This window comes from Protopterus annectens, chromosome 2.part1 (assembly GCF_019279795.1).
Source record: "Protopterus annectens isolate FY-2018-M chromosome 2.part1, PAN1.0, whole genome shotgun sequence".
Lineage (NCBI taxonomy): Eukaryota > Metazoa > Chordata > Ceratodontiformes > Protopteridae > Protopterus > Protopterus annectens.
The window spans coordinates 1,895,760,314-1,895,776,182 of NC_056729.1; positions in this window are offsets into that span (position 1 = coordinate 1,895,760,314).

The following is a 15,869-nucleotide window of genomic DNA, read 5'->3' on the forward strand; positions in this document are numbered from 1 at the left end:
ACTGAGTTTATTCCTTATACTTTTGAAAAGCTATATTAAAAGGCATCTGTTAACAGATATATTGTCGTCCCTCAGTTTTGCATGAACATGTCATCACACATCACAGTTTCTCTTCCAATTTTGCATAATTATGTCTTCAGGAGAAACTCCCTTGTTTTAAACTTTGGCACTGGTGTGTCAATTTTTGCCTCTGAGGTCTTGCAATAGTTCATTTGCTGTGCAGTCTCTCCAGCCAAAGGCAATCTTTCTGTTTGCTTAGCAAACATAAAATCACCTAATACACCTTCCCACAAAATTTGCATTGAAGTTCATCTTCAGGTTTGTTATTTTGATTGTAATCAAACAGCTTTACAATAACACAGATAACATAAAATTAAAGTGACAAACTGTAAATGATTGCTAATACTAAAAACTGTAGTAGATGAAATGATCATTTTAGTTATACTAAGTAACAAATCTCATCTCTACTTGTTTGCAATGTTTACATATTGTGATTTACTAGGCATTTAAAGTTTCACTTTGAACTATGCACAGAGCCGATGACATTTTCACCATACTCTGCCATACTGACTATAGTTGTGTAACTTAAATGCATTATTACTACAGTCAAATAGACCCCACAGAAAAAAACAACTTCTTCACAGAAGGACAAGTGACAGATATAAGCAACTTGGAGAGCTATAAATAAAGTCATGTGTCTGGAGCTATAAGTAAAGACAAATGCATCTGGAGCATTTTTCCCCAGGCTTCTGCTGAAAACTGGCTTTGTTCCATGTCGGACTTTCTCAGTAAACAAATGTTAAATAAAAATAAAATAAAGGTTCGCAGATTAGTACTAAGCTAACTGCCCTTGCGAGCCATTTTAAGCCTAGACAATTATCCCTTGTGAGACTCAAACCCTGCACCTTGTGTTTGTAAGGCAAACACCTTAACCATTAGGCCACCCACTCACTAAAACTGCATTGTGATGTTTTGGCAGGTTATATTGCTTTGGGATTGGATAACAAAGGCTATTTTCCATGTATTTGGCATGATATTTTGTTTTAGGTGAAGACTAAATTTATGTTGGGAGGTGTGCATAGAAGTCCCTGCAGTGGTATATGAACCAAGGATAGAAGTTATCTGTGTCTGATGGGCTATCCATTTTTATTTGTTGCTGGAGTTCTATGTCTCTTGTTTTAACCTGTTAAAAGTTAAAGGATTTACAGAGGTGGATCTTAGGGAATAGGGGGAAATGTGAGTGTTGGATAGGTTGAGTAGATTGGATAATTCAAAGGGGAAACCAGGCCTCAATACCTTGTTCTTTATTTGTGTGAATAGCAGCTGGTTCTACCTCTTCTCCTGAATACAATTCCACTGGACTGCCACTGCATTGAGATAAATCCACAACTGCTGTCTACTGGTCTAAATCTGGGCCACACTATATTCTAAAAGGCATAAGATTTTATTGTCCACCTAACACTGCACATTATAAAAAAAATCAGAGCACTGATTTGCACCAGATACACATGATAACAGACCCCATTTCTCTTTAGTCTCCTGAATGCATGCTCTATTAAATATAAATTATTTTTGCTCCCTAGTTTTAAGATATGGCAGATAACTGCAATTTTTATTGTGTTGTTAAGCAAAGTTATTATCTTGATTAACAGCTATTGCCTGCTTCTATCTCACAATACCTTCCCCTCTGTCATTGTGATCCTACTATTTTATTATTCATTTAACACCACCTTCTGCTCTGTACCACTTTCCCCCAATTTACTTTACTGGAGCATTTCTCCCCGGGCCTCCGCTGAAAACAGGCTCTGTGGAACCTAGTCGGACTTTCCCGGTCAACAAATGTTAAATAAATAAAAATAAAAAAAAAAATAAAACTTTATCTTTTTCCTTCTCCGCCATTAATTCTTTCTCACTACTCTGACTGTCATATTTAAAATACCCTATAGCATTATCTTTCTCTTTCTGCCCCTCCCTACATTTTAGTGTGCTGCTGTTCTATAATAAGGTGACACACTCCATATTCCCTTTTTCAAAATTCAACTGGAATGTGTAATGGTGACCCATCCTCTGTAAAACTGAATTTAGTTACAAGTCTCTTCAACCTCCCATGTCCATATGGCTAACATGATAAAACAAAAACAAAGATTTCCTACAATTTTGAAGTTATCAGTGCTCTGTCTAGCTTACCTTTCAGTCACATAACATCCACAAAAATCCTTTCACAAATACATACTCCCATGTAAATATTCGTTTAACTGAGGTGAGCTTTGAGTGGGAGTAACAATTGTTTTAGTTTTAACTATTGTCCATTGGAAAGGTCCGTATTTTCCATTTATCCCCTGCCACACTGAAAAAAGCATCTCTATGATTTTTTTTTAATTCACCAAATAGATTCACTGTAGCCCATCAATATATGATCAAGTTTAAAAGTCAAATGTTTATATTCTGCATCACAGTCTTAAGCCTTTTAACTGGTGGCGCAGGTTTATTTACATTTTCTGACTCTAAACCCAATTCTTTTCACTTTCAACTACAATTCTTTTGCATCTAGCATTCTAGGTGTTCAGAGTATATGCACAAGTGAATTAGCTTCTGCTGATAAGTGAGCCATTAGGGAAGATGCTTAAAAAATTGGCTACAATTAACTTTTTTTTCCCATAACATCCATCATTATCACACCATTCTCCCAGAAACAGAACAACATTTTGTCACAAGACTATGACAGCCCTTTGGACTCTCAGTGACAAATATTCTGAAAAACAAATAAAGGTAACATCAATCTAAAAGGCAAAATGATTCCCCAGTAAACAAGGAGAAAACTGAATGCTTAGGACACAACTCTTGTAAACTGACTCAAGAATCTTTTACCCTATTGTCAGACAAACTCCATCAAAAAAACTAATTTTATAACTTAAATAACTGTCACAGACTGCATCCTATATCTCTTCACACCCAAATCCTTCTTCTTGTCTAACAATCATTCATTGTCCATATTTACTCCCTCTCTCTGGCCTTCTCTCCCACACTCCATCAATGAAAACTCCAAATTACTGATTGGGCATTTATTCAGCAAATCACATCACATCTGGTACCTTGGCATTTTGCCTTCAAAGCATCCTTTGAAGGTGAAATACCATGGTACCAGATGTGATATGATGTGTTAAATGAACTCTCAATCAGTAGTGCTATTACATCACTTGGGTTTTTGTTTTATTTAATAGCTGTGGTTGTTTGTTGCTGTTAAAACTTCAAATTACCCAACTTTAGAAAATAACTTATTATTCAACTTCAACTTCATCTAGGTGCTCCTAACCACATAAAGGTCACATCACTTAAAATTCAGATTCCTATTGTTCCTTTGACACACCTTTCTGTCTCTCATCCCCCTCAACCCCCCCTTTTGTGTATATGTATATAAAAATTTGCTTACTTGCTTTTCACCTCCATTTCTTCAGCAAATCAATCATATTCATATTTATTGGTGTCTTTCTTTATATTTGGGCTGCTTGATATTCTACTGTTGTTTGCAGATCATTTACTTATTTATTATACATTTTTTTTCATTCTTTTTTTTTGCCAATTTTTAATGTGCATTCACCCTGGCTGTGCCTGCAAATAGTCATGCTTGATCAGAGTACTACCTTGGTAAGCAAATATCAATAAGCAAAGTAATACTTATTTGGGATAACACCCATTTGTCCCTACATATTCTTCACAGCTGCATCAAAATTCTGAAGCTGATGAACTCTGTGATTACTCATTGGGAATATTGGATCCCCGTATCCTAAGCTACTGTTACACTTATTAAAACTAATGCTCACCAAGGGGAGCAAAAACATACTGTACCTCTTGAAAATATTCTGTTGATCTGCTGCCCTTCCTCAGCTGAAATGTCACAGTTGCCATCAGCTAAATTTCTGCTTGGTGTTGTAAGAAATGGTCAACAAGTCAATGACGTAATACCAAGTGCGTTTGGCTTCCCTGTAATTCTTTTATTCTAGAAAAGTCATGATGTTAAAATGTAGACAGTGTACCTACCATATCAGACTGATAATTTATTCAGTTTCATGAAAGCCCCTTAAGAATTTGGGCAGCAATTCCTATTCCAGTCATTCCATTTGAGCTGAGTATTGTGACAGATGTCTGTCCCACCCATTTTCTTCCTACGCACTACCCAATTTACAATCTAGGGACCTGAAAGGCAAGGCATAGTGCTGCTAAATGCCCCTTGACACTACTGACTGCAATTAAAGGCTAAATACTTAGTAATGGCCATTTACAATGGTGAGCAAGTGTCCTGTAAGCACTGGTATGCAACTTGTATATACTTAAGTCCAAGATTCCCTTTCCAGCTTCCCAGTTTGTCACCCATTCTCATCTTGTTATTTGCAGCACAGTAAATCTACCTCTGGATCCAAGGAACAAAACCTATTTAGCTGTAAATGAGGATTTTGGCAGTGATAGCATTAAGATGCTCAAGTACATTAAACTATATTTATAAGAATCTATCAGAACAGGACCAATTTACTCTAAGACTCTTTAGCGACATCTGCCTCAGGGACCACTGTACTTCATCTGATTTTTATTCTCACTGGTTGGTGGCTAGATCTACTGCCTGGTCATCTCAATTAAAAAAAAAAACACTTTCCTATTATCCATCTGTGATCATTAAACTTTGTAGTTACACAAATAAACACCGATCCTCAAACCATGATATTTTGATAAATTTCTGATGGCATCTAGAGAAAAAGCCAAGGGCAAGCAAACTACCTGGTCACCAAACACTCTGTCATTTCTACTTACCCTGTCGTCTTCATTGTTCATTGATGTATTTTCTAATTTGACCAGGAAGGAAGTTACATATGGTGAGGAGTAAACTGTCCCACATTGAGAAGGATCATGTCCAGGATTTTCTGTCCCCTAATCTGGGGTGCAGACTAACTGGCCAGAGAGTTTGTATTGATGATGTTCAGAAATTTTGGGGGCATATATGTTTCAGGTTGTATGAATCTCCAAGTTAATGGAAGGGTAATTAATGTTTCCTAAGTAAATTATGTTTGGCTTAATGTATATGGACTCCATAATGGTTAGGTAGGTGGTATAGGCTGACAAGAACATAGAGGAGGTCCTCCTCATAGGTATGATATGATATGGGTTTTATTGATAATAAGTAGAATCTGGAGGAGTTCCAGGTTGTTATTTAGTCAAGCGAGTCTGGAGGTGAAATGTTTTTAAGAATATGTACACATTGCTGCCTTTATTGCCTTCATCTAATGAGGTGGGTCCGAAAGTGTGGTAGGCATTGTAGTGCTGCACAGATGGAGCTTATCAAAAATCCTAGAAAAGTACATACACACACAACTTCTATGACATATCACAGATAAAAATCTCCTCTCACCAACCCATCATGGCTTCCTCCCTAATGATAGCGACAGTACTGGACTAACAAACTTCACCAACATTTTTAACTTACACAAAAACACAGGGAGCATATTTTTCTATTTTTTTCTCAATCTATCTAAAGCTTTTGACACTGTTTCCTACCAAAAGCTAGTGTCTGAACTATCACTCATTGGCCTCTCTTACTCTTCACTTTCCTGGTTTCCCAATTGTCTTAGCGACAGACAACAAACTGTTAAACAGCAGACAAAATTCCCATCTTCCCTTCAGATTTCTATCAGAGTTCCCTAAGGTTCCATACTTGGTCCACTACTATTCAACATATTCTTGAATAAATTCCATATTGCATCTAAACATGTCTCTATAGTAGAATATTCCAGAGACTTAGCCCTCATCTGACATGTTCCCACCCTATCAAAAGTATAAGAGATCACCAAAGCATCCTCTTCTTCTACTGACTTCTGATTTGCAAAAGCTACCTTGCTGCTAAACCAAAAGAAAAGCAATTTAATGGTTTTCACACCCAGACAACTATCTCAGAAGAAACAGGCATTTACAATTTTTCTCTGACAACAATACCACAATTGAAATAATACCTAATACTAAACTTCTTGGAGTTGCCATAGATGAGAAATTAAAATATGACACATACAACAGACCATAAAAATGACACATCAAAATATTACCTTAAAGAAGCTGCCAGGAAATCCCTTGCATTCACATATCTCATCCCAACTGTCCTTTATGTTGCACCAATACTTGCAAACCTACAGACTACATAAAAACTAATGTAGAAGTACTGTACAACAAAACTGCCAAGTTCACAACAGATTACCAAAATAGAACCCCCCCCCCCCCCACTGCAATTCTTTAAAACAGCTCAACTGGTTTGAATTGCCACACTGCCTCATCTATACTCAGCTACTCATGGCCCATAATGTCATGTATAAGCCACTAGACTGTTCATCATTAAATAACATCATACAATACTACTTCTCACTCAGAAATAAATCTAACAACAACACAGGAGACTCCATGTATCTAAGCTATGCAATGATCTACAACTTCCACTCAGATAAGACAAGCTAGCAACCTTCAAATTTATCCTGAGACAATTTCTAACAGAGTCTTGGCTGGGCCCATGCATACCTCCAGGGTAACCTTCTAACACACAAGAAGAAATGTCTAGTAAAATTGTCAAACCCCAGACAAACATCCCCTCACCACCTATCAGAAGGTATCTTAGTAACTTTTCACCAATTCTCTTCCACTAACCTCTCCACTCTCACTCTATAACATGCTCTCCATCTTCGCTGTGGTCATTCATACTCTGCTACCTAAACTGACCATCTTCCTTCCTTTCTTTTCCCTCATTCAGAATAAACTTTAATATCATCTGTATCTTCTACCTTTATCTTTTTCACCAACCTTCACGGAATGTAGATATAATCTGGCACCTGATATACTTGAAATCTATTTATTCTACCTACTCAATGTCAGTATAAGGCTATTTACTGCTTCTATGTGTTCCTATTCTATATTACTTAATAAAAATCCCATATTAGATGCACCTTCACAGATTCTGCATAAAATCTTTTTAGTACTCTGTGGAACAACCTGAATATCATTTATCTCTGTGTAATTATTTTTTATTTTGTCTGCAGAGCTTTTCTACCTGGGCTTCTGCTAGAAAGGACTTTGTGCTCAGATGGACTTTCCATGCCAAATAAAGCAATAAATAGATTAAAAGTAAAATAAGAATCTGGATAAATGCCCTAATCAAGACATCGTCCATCCTCCTGCCAGTTATCTAGATTTAATTCCTTTGTAAACAATGAATGGAAAATTAATTTTTTGTTTGGAAGATTTTCAGTCCATATATTTCTAGTTAATCACTGCATATTAATCAGATCAGACAATAGTAGTAGAAGTAGCGAACTTAAACTCATCTTAAGTAAAAAAAAAATTATAAAAAATATATAATTGTACAGAATTACTAAGTATTCGAAAGTAACCCAAGCAAGGCAGGCAGTCTGTTTAGTCGTACTTAATAAAGGATTTTCGACTGGATGTCCTTAATAAAGGATTTTCAAATGGAAACAGACTGCCTGCCTTGCTTGGATTACTTCCAAATACCTAGTAATTCTGTACAATTATATATTTTTTATATATTTTTTTTTTACTTAAGATGAGTTTAAGTTCGCTGCCTACTACTATTGTCTGATCTGATTAATACACAGTGATTAACTAGAGATATATGGACTGAAAATCTACCACACAGAGAAGTTTCTTACACTGTTTTGTTTTTGGACTCACTATACTTGTTTAGTGGGGTTTTTTGAGACTTTGGGGGATACCATGGAGATTACTTGAAAATTATTTTTTTCAAACAGACCTCAGACAACAACTTCTAAAACTTCATGAAAAAAATGTAATGTAAAACAAAATTTAAGGCAAAACAAATTATAATGTAATAAGATAAAAAAAATGTAATAATAATATTAGAAGTATGCAAACGTTAAATGAGGAAATCCAGTTGAAATCCAATGCTGTCATACATCAGCAGTAGTCTCACAGCACTTGCAGCATTATAATTTAGTTTTATTTTTATAGGCAGACCCTTTATATAATGGTCAACATGCATGAGCAGGTACAGAATTAATGCCATTTTATTCTCTCCTTAGACTGAACTGTTTGAAAATATTCATCTTTATATGAGGGTAATTTATTTAATTATTTTATTTTATTTATTTATATTTTATTAACTGGGTTTATCCCACTAGGGGCGTAGCTTCTTTTCAAGGCAGACCCGAGCTAGTATTTATACTGTACTGCACTATATTGAAATGGTTTAGAGAAATGGATAGTTCATAGGTGTATACTAGGCTAATGACCACAAGAGCTCTTAAAAGCCTAGCTGTGAAACCCAAATGTGACTCAACAAATTTGATTTATATTGGGGATGACTTATTGATTGTCTCTGTCCATCAGGCTCATAGGATCCACACCAGGGGTGAATTTCCAGTTACCCATCCATTGGGCCACATTGTGATTAAACATGGTTAGGGAGGAGCTCTGCTCCACAAGGATGGAGAGCCTGTTCCAGAGAATGAGAAGTCTGTGAGAAACATATCTGTCTCTCCAACATGTCCTATTTATGTTTCAAGCAAAATTTAGGTTGTTTAATCTAGTAGATCTGATGCTGTTTGTTTTGCAGATGAACAAAAGGTTAATCAAAACACAGTCCAGGCATTCCTTGCACACCAGGCAAAGAACAAATGTCACAGGCCTGTATGATACTGAATAAAGAGACAGGGCTTTGATTTGGTCAGTGTAGGACATTGTTTATATTCCCTGTATTCTTTTGGTAAGGAACTTTTGTGGATGTTTCAGTTGCTGCAAATCTCTGGTCAAGTATATACTCTATGATGGCTCTGGTGAGCACACAGACTACAATTATACAATGACCTCTCTGAACCTTGTTGCACTGCCTTGCTTTCTTACTACCTTGTACACACATTGTTCCAAGGCTAGGTTGCTATTTACATGAGTTCACAGATCCCTGACTAGTAAATCAACATTTAAGTTATTTTGTTTTTATTGAAGACATAGTTACATGAATGGCAGACTTCCCAAATGATACTATAATGCATTTACTGATACAGAATTTTAAGTCATGACTTTGGCAGCAAGTGTTTGTCTATGTTACATCTTCCAGAAGGGTGTTCATAATGTGGGGCAATTCAATGACTGCTCCCAGTTTGCAATCATCTGCAAATGTGGTTAGCCAGAGGCCTTTGACATTGGCTATGATATCTGAGAAGTAGATGACAAAGAGTAGTGGGCCCAGCAGAGCCACTGAGGGACTGCACTGGTGATTAGCCTCTTTGTGGATCTCGCCTCACCAGCTAGCTATTGAACATGTTATGAAGGGGTTTATGCTTAGTTCATAAATTTGCTGACTATGCGTGAGTGAGTTACTGGATCAAATACTTTAATCAGATCTTGGTATGCAATATGCACCATTTTCCCATCTTCCATAGCCTTAGTGATCTTTTTAAAGAACTCCACCGGGTTCAGTAAGCATGACCTTCCTTTAACAGAGCCAGACTGGGATGGATCCAGTGTCTGGAGGTCTCCTATGTCCTTGTAGATAACTTCCATGATAATTTTTTCCATTGCTTCGCAAATAACATTAGTCAGACTAATGGATCTGTAGTTTCCAGGATTTGTGAAGGTCCTCCCTTTTAGGGGGAGGAGTTGATCATTGAAGTCCTCCATTGTCTTGGCATAAAGCCTGTTTTATGACAATAATTAATTTGTGACTCCAGAGACTTGATAAGTCTTATGTTACCTTACTCAAAAGGCACCCTGGGATGTTATCAGGGCCCACTGGGACTTTGTTGTTGGCTTTAGTGAGCAGACCCAGTACATACTCCCTAGTTAAAGGTGAATGCGTTATTTTTAAAGATATTTCTTGGAGGGTGGTTAGGGGTGCAAGGGGGTAATGTTGGAATTGAATTTGTCCTTTATATCACCAGGTTTGTTGAACATGTCACCATTAATCACCAGTTCCGCATAATTCTGTGCGCTGCCCTTGATGTTTCTAAGATTGCTGAAGAAGACCTTATGGTTACCTTCCACCTGGGAGCCTATCTTAACCTCAAAGTTGGATTTTTTGTCCTAATGAGCCCTCTTAGTTGCCTATTTAGTTTAATTTAGTTTTTATGTTTATGGGAATTACTCTTCCTGATTTTTGCCAATTTTTCTTTTTGTTGCATATCTTGTTTAATGTGGGAAGCCACAAGGGCACTATATTTCAGGGGCTAGGTCTGGCCTTGCTTCTGGTAGGTATAACAGCCTGTATGCAGCCATAGACATGGTTGTACAGAGTTTCTGAGAACAATTTACCATCACATCAGAAATAAGAAACATTTCAACACTGAAACATTTATATCCTTACTGAACCACTGTAACTGAACACCACTCCTGAAATGCAGCCGTTGAATATTTCAATTCCACCTTCCTCAGTATATTTGATAAATTAGCACTTCCTAGGACAATACGGTCAAAGTCAGACTATGCCCCTTGGTTAACTAAAGAAACTAGAGCTCTACTCTAACTGAGGGATAAGGCCTGGGAAACATGGTACAGAAATAAATCTCAGTCTAGCTGTCTAGCATACCAAGAACTCAGAAACAAAGATAAAAAACAAATTAAACAGAATAAAATAAACCACTATACCAAATATCCAAATTAAACATAAAAATAATCAACAAACATTTTGGCCAGCAATAAAAACAATCCTACAACCTGGTCAAGCATCAAAACCACACCCTTCTTCCTCAAACAGTCTAGGTACTAAAGCTGAACAATTTAATAAATACTTTACTGAAAGCATACCAGCACTCTCAAAAAGTAACTGCTCCTTCACAACAACAACAGCCACACTGGCAAACAACAATGGAAATGCCTTTACTTTCCAGTCCATTCCAGCAAGTAGAATAAAAAAAAAAACTTTGCAAAAAACTTAAACCAACCAATATGGCAGCTGATAACGTACCAGCTGAATATATAAAGTTATCTGCTGACTCTGTTTCTCATCCAGTCTCAATTCTTATGAATCATTCTATCACCAAACAGCAAATTCCATCTCTCTGGAAAATTGCATGCAAAATCCCTCTACATAAAGGTGGCACCTCTACCGAGCTGTCAAATTATAGGCCAATTGCTATTCTATTCCCTCTATACAAAATTCTGGAAAATGCATACATTCACAGCTTCTGGGCTACCACTCCTCTAATAACCTATTAGCCACATCACAATATGAATTTAGACCTAATCATAGTATTGCAACTGCCCTCCTTAGATTCACAAACACCATAAATCAATACAGGAATGAAGGTGCTACAGTGTCAGCCATCTTTCTTGATCTGTCAGAAGCCTTCAGCACCGCCTCCCACCACAATCTGCTGATGATACTCTCTAACCTAAGTCTTAGTCTCACTACACTTACACGATTCAAGAATTATCTAACAGGACACCAACAGGCTGTAAAATGGGAAAACCTCTCGCCCCTACTTCCAGTTACTGTAGGACTACCCCAGGGTTCTGTTCTTGCCCCCTACTCATTATTATCTTTACTAATAACCTTAACACAGCTGCTTCTATTGCCTCCACAATCAAATATGTTGATTATTCCACACTTATATGTGTTGCCCCTTCAATGCAACAACTCCAAGATATAACCCAAAAGTCCCCTGCAGTTGAAGCTCAATCACAACTGATACTCACCACTAGTAAAACTAAACTTGTGATCTTCCACCCCATTAGAGCCAATGACCCCCCTCACCCCTTTCTCCATTAAAGCTACAGGTAATACAACTATTACACCTGTATCCTACACAAAACTCTTGGGTTTCATGATTAATAACAACATGCAATTTGACATACATATATTTTGAACTATAAAGAAAGTTCACAAAAATAGGCACACTTTATAGAAATAAGCAAATTCTAACTAGTAATACTAGAATAGCCTTAGCAAGAACATACCTGCCAGGCATGTTACCCCTTAGCTGTCTGTATGAAATATGATAAAGGTGGTATAACACTTACAAACGTAAAACATATTTTTTAAATCTTTGATATATATTTATGAATGAAAACATTTAAGTTTAATTTTACAAATACAACTTTTGCCTGATAACACAATAAATAAATCCACTAAGTTATTTGGCTCTCTTGTGGTGAAAGTTTTCAATAAAATTGTTTTAAAGTCTTACTTGTACTGGTGCTAACACTGTTCCCTGCAATACAGAGGATTTTGCATTATTTTACCTAAGTCTACAATTTCTTTGACAGAATCAAGATTTACTTCATTTAGAGTTACTTTTCTGCTAACTAATGTTCTTCCCAAAACAAATATTACATTTTGTGCAGTGACAAGTGGAGTACCACAGGGTTCAGTCCTGGGTCCTCTTCTGGTTGGTATCTACTTCTCTGAAGTACAGGCTAACACAGCAGGTCTTTGGCTAATGAAGTTCGCAGATGACTGCAAACTAGGAGCCATAATCAAAACTCCTAACAATGTGGACATCCTACAAAAGGGCCTCACTGAGACAGATGCCTGTTGTCAAAGCCATGGCCTCAAGCTCAATGCCAAAAAGTGCATTGTCATCCCTTTTGGTAAAAACTCTGTACTCATGAACTACCACATAGGCGGTAGTCTACTTAACACCGAAAGTGTGATAAGAGACCTTGGGAAACAGGTGGACAATAGTCTCTCCTTTGATAATCACATTGCCACAGTAGTCAGGAAATCTTTCTACGTGGCACACCTCATCATAAAAAGTTTCTCATCCAGGAAAAAAGAGGTAATTGTTCCACTCTACTCATCACTCATGAGACCCATTATAGAGTACAATGCCGCTTTTGATATGTCCCTCACAAGACATCTACAACAACTGGAAACGCCGCAGAAATACCTCACAAAGAACTTCAAACAAATGCCCTACGCAGACCGTCTCAAAAAATTCCAGCTTTACTCAATCACGTATCGCCTACTCAGAGGTGATCTCTGCCTAACATACAAAGCTATGTCAAACCCAGAGCTGTTGGACATGCTCCACTTAAAGAAACTCCAATTCCTCTGAGCTACACGCTCTAGGGACCTAAACATTGTCACCACAATAAACAGAACATGCTGGAAGGATAGGTTCCTGTCCCAGAGACTTCTCATACTCTTGAACAAACTACCTATCTATATCAAGCAAAGCTTATCATTAGCACTCTTCAGGAGAAATCTTGATGATTGGATGGGAAATAGGAAATTCACCCCGGGGATCACTTCTGTGGCTCTGCTCGACATGGGCACAAGAAAATAATTTTCTTGGGTGACGAAAGACAGGGTACCTTTTTGGCTAGGCTTATATAGGCCTTAGGGTCAATAGCCTAGTACCTACCTATGAACCTATGATTAAAATTAATAGCAGTGTTAGTGATTTTCAGCTATGGTGCTGGTCAGATGAGTCATATCCAAACTTTTTCCAAGAACCACAACTATCAAATAGTCTTTTCTGCTAGACCTCCAGGATGACAATAACAGAGCGGAAACTTGGATGAGAAAAAAGGGAAAATTTTGAACTAGCAACATTTGAATTTGTATCATTTCTCCAGAAGAGACTGTCTGAACAGAACAAAAAGAAGACAACGTACAATGAAATAACGATAAGAACCTATCAGAATGCTGTTAATGTGATGTAGATGGGTACAGACAAGTAATCTCTGCAGTAAGACAGCACGTCATATTGACTGGATATTTTTAATATAAGGCCAACATGGCCCACGTCCAATATTAGCCCATTTTACTATATACAGACTAAAGGACTGAGTTATTTCAATCACTATTAAGATGGGAAGAAAGTTGTATTTACATACATCAGGACTCCTCTGTCTCAATAAGATGCAACAGGGCTACCTTCATTCCTGCTCAGTGTCTCTGTAAAATAAAATGACCCCAGTGACAGATTATTATATGCTATATAATTTATTTTTCCATATGAAGTTATGTCCTTTATGTCTTATGAAGAGGTGATGAGTACACTGAATGGAAAGTGATAGGACTGGGGGCCTGAATGAGGTTAGGGAGCAAGTAGGAATCTACATATGGATAAGCAACAAGTGACAAGGTCTGGGATGTCACAGCCAGGTGATCTCATTCCCATTTAAAAATGCAAGACATTAAAGTATGCATTATATATAATGCAGAGGAGGTAGCAGGATTGGGATTAAGGGGCAAAGAGGTAATTGACTGGGGTGACTAACTCAGGTGAGTAGAAAGTGTTTTCCTCTTGTGTGTAGTGAACTGGTTGATTGTGGATTGAGACTATAAAACTGTTGTGTTAGTATATTGGGAAATTGCCTGGTTCCACCTCAATTTAGAGGGATCTGAGGTTCATTAATACAGAATACCATATGGCTGGAAATAGAGTTGTAGAAGAATAGACTCATCCAAGGTCAATGTTCCAAACATTTACTGAGAATAGTTTCATAGTGAAAGTGCATTATTGCAAATGGGGAGCGGAGGTCACTCACAAAAAGAATTGTAGATAAATTAAAAAGTATTTTGCTGCTACCCCATTTAAGCTCATTGGAATTTCTGCTCACAGGAGATGAGGCATATAATATTTGATCCAGTCCAGTTAGGGGAGGGGGGATGCAGATTGTACCAAAGATAAGTGGAAAGATTTGTTTTAAGGAGTCAGGGATAGCTTGAAATAACAGGTACACAATAAGGGTCCTAAGTCATCTCAGATGCAGTAAAGGGAGAGATGCAGCAGGACTTTGTGCAGGGAAACAAGGCTTACATTAAGAAAGGATTATTAGAAAGATGTTAGATCCCTATTTAGTTAGAAAGATGGGGCCATTGAAAATGCATAGAGTACAGCACAAAGGATAAGTTGTCAGAGCAGTTCACCAGGTTTAATTATTTGAAGACTTTAGGAAGAAGTGGCATAGTTCAATATCCTAATAGTTAAAGGCACACAGGGTCCACATTAGTTGATACTTTAGCTGTTACTGGATTTCTGTGAAGAGGAACAAACTAAATTAGACAGTTCAAAGACTGTATCAAAGTTGTTGCTGCTGAGGAAAGGGTTCTCACCTATTGCCCTAAAACTGCAAGTCATAAGACTGACATAATGAAGACAGGAAGTATGACTGAAGAGTGGTTATAAAGATGGAAACAAGACTATTTTATATTATTAGACTAGATATTATTGTGCTATTCTAGCATTATGGGCTCACTAATGACTGTGGACATTGACACTGATCGAATGATCGGTTAGGGCAGGGAAGTCTTGAATAATGATCGGTGGTGGTTTTGGACAGGGATGTCTTGAACAACGATCAGTTGGGGGTTAGGGCAGGGAAATCTTGAATAATTATCATGAGGGGTTAAGGCAGGGAAGTCTTGAAATTTGCCTTGAAGGTGTTTAAAGCACCTACTAGGTGGGAGGAAGGCACTTCTGTCCAAAACAAATTTTGACTACACACACGCCTTTGAAGTTAATGGATGTCTATATACTTCTATATATAAATAGTTTTTTGGTGTTTGTGTTAAAAGAAATTTTAACAGAACCTGACTATTGATAGTTGATGTAGGGAATAGTGTTGTTGGCATACCCAGAAAGTTGAATTTCAAATAAAAAGAGGTAGTCTTTAACCTAGTGGAGCTGGATGAAGGGTGGTTGCTCTGATAAGAAGAAGTAATGATACAGATGGTGAAGAACTGTTGCACAGGACTAAGAAAGGCAGTAGTAAGTAATGCAGAAGGGGGGACGAGGAGGAATATGGCTCAAATAAAAATACTTTTGGAAAATACATATGTTAACTAATCCAATAAAAAGGGACAGGATCCTAAATATAGAAAACAAAGCAGATGTGCAAGTCATACCTCTCAACCTCTT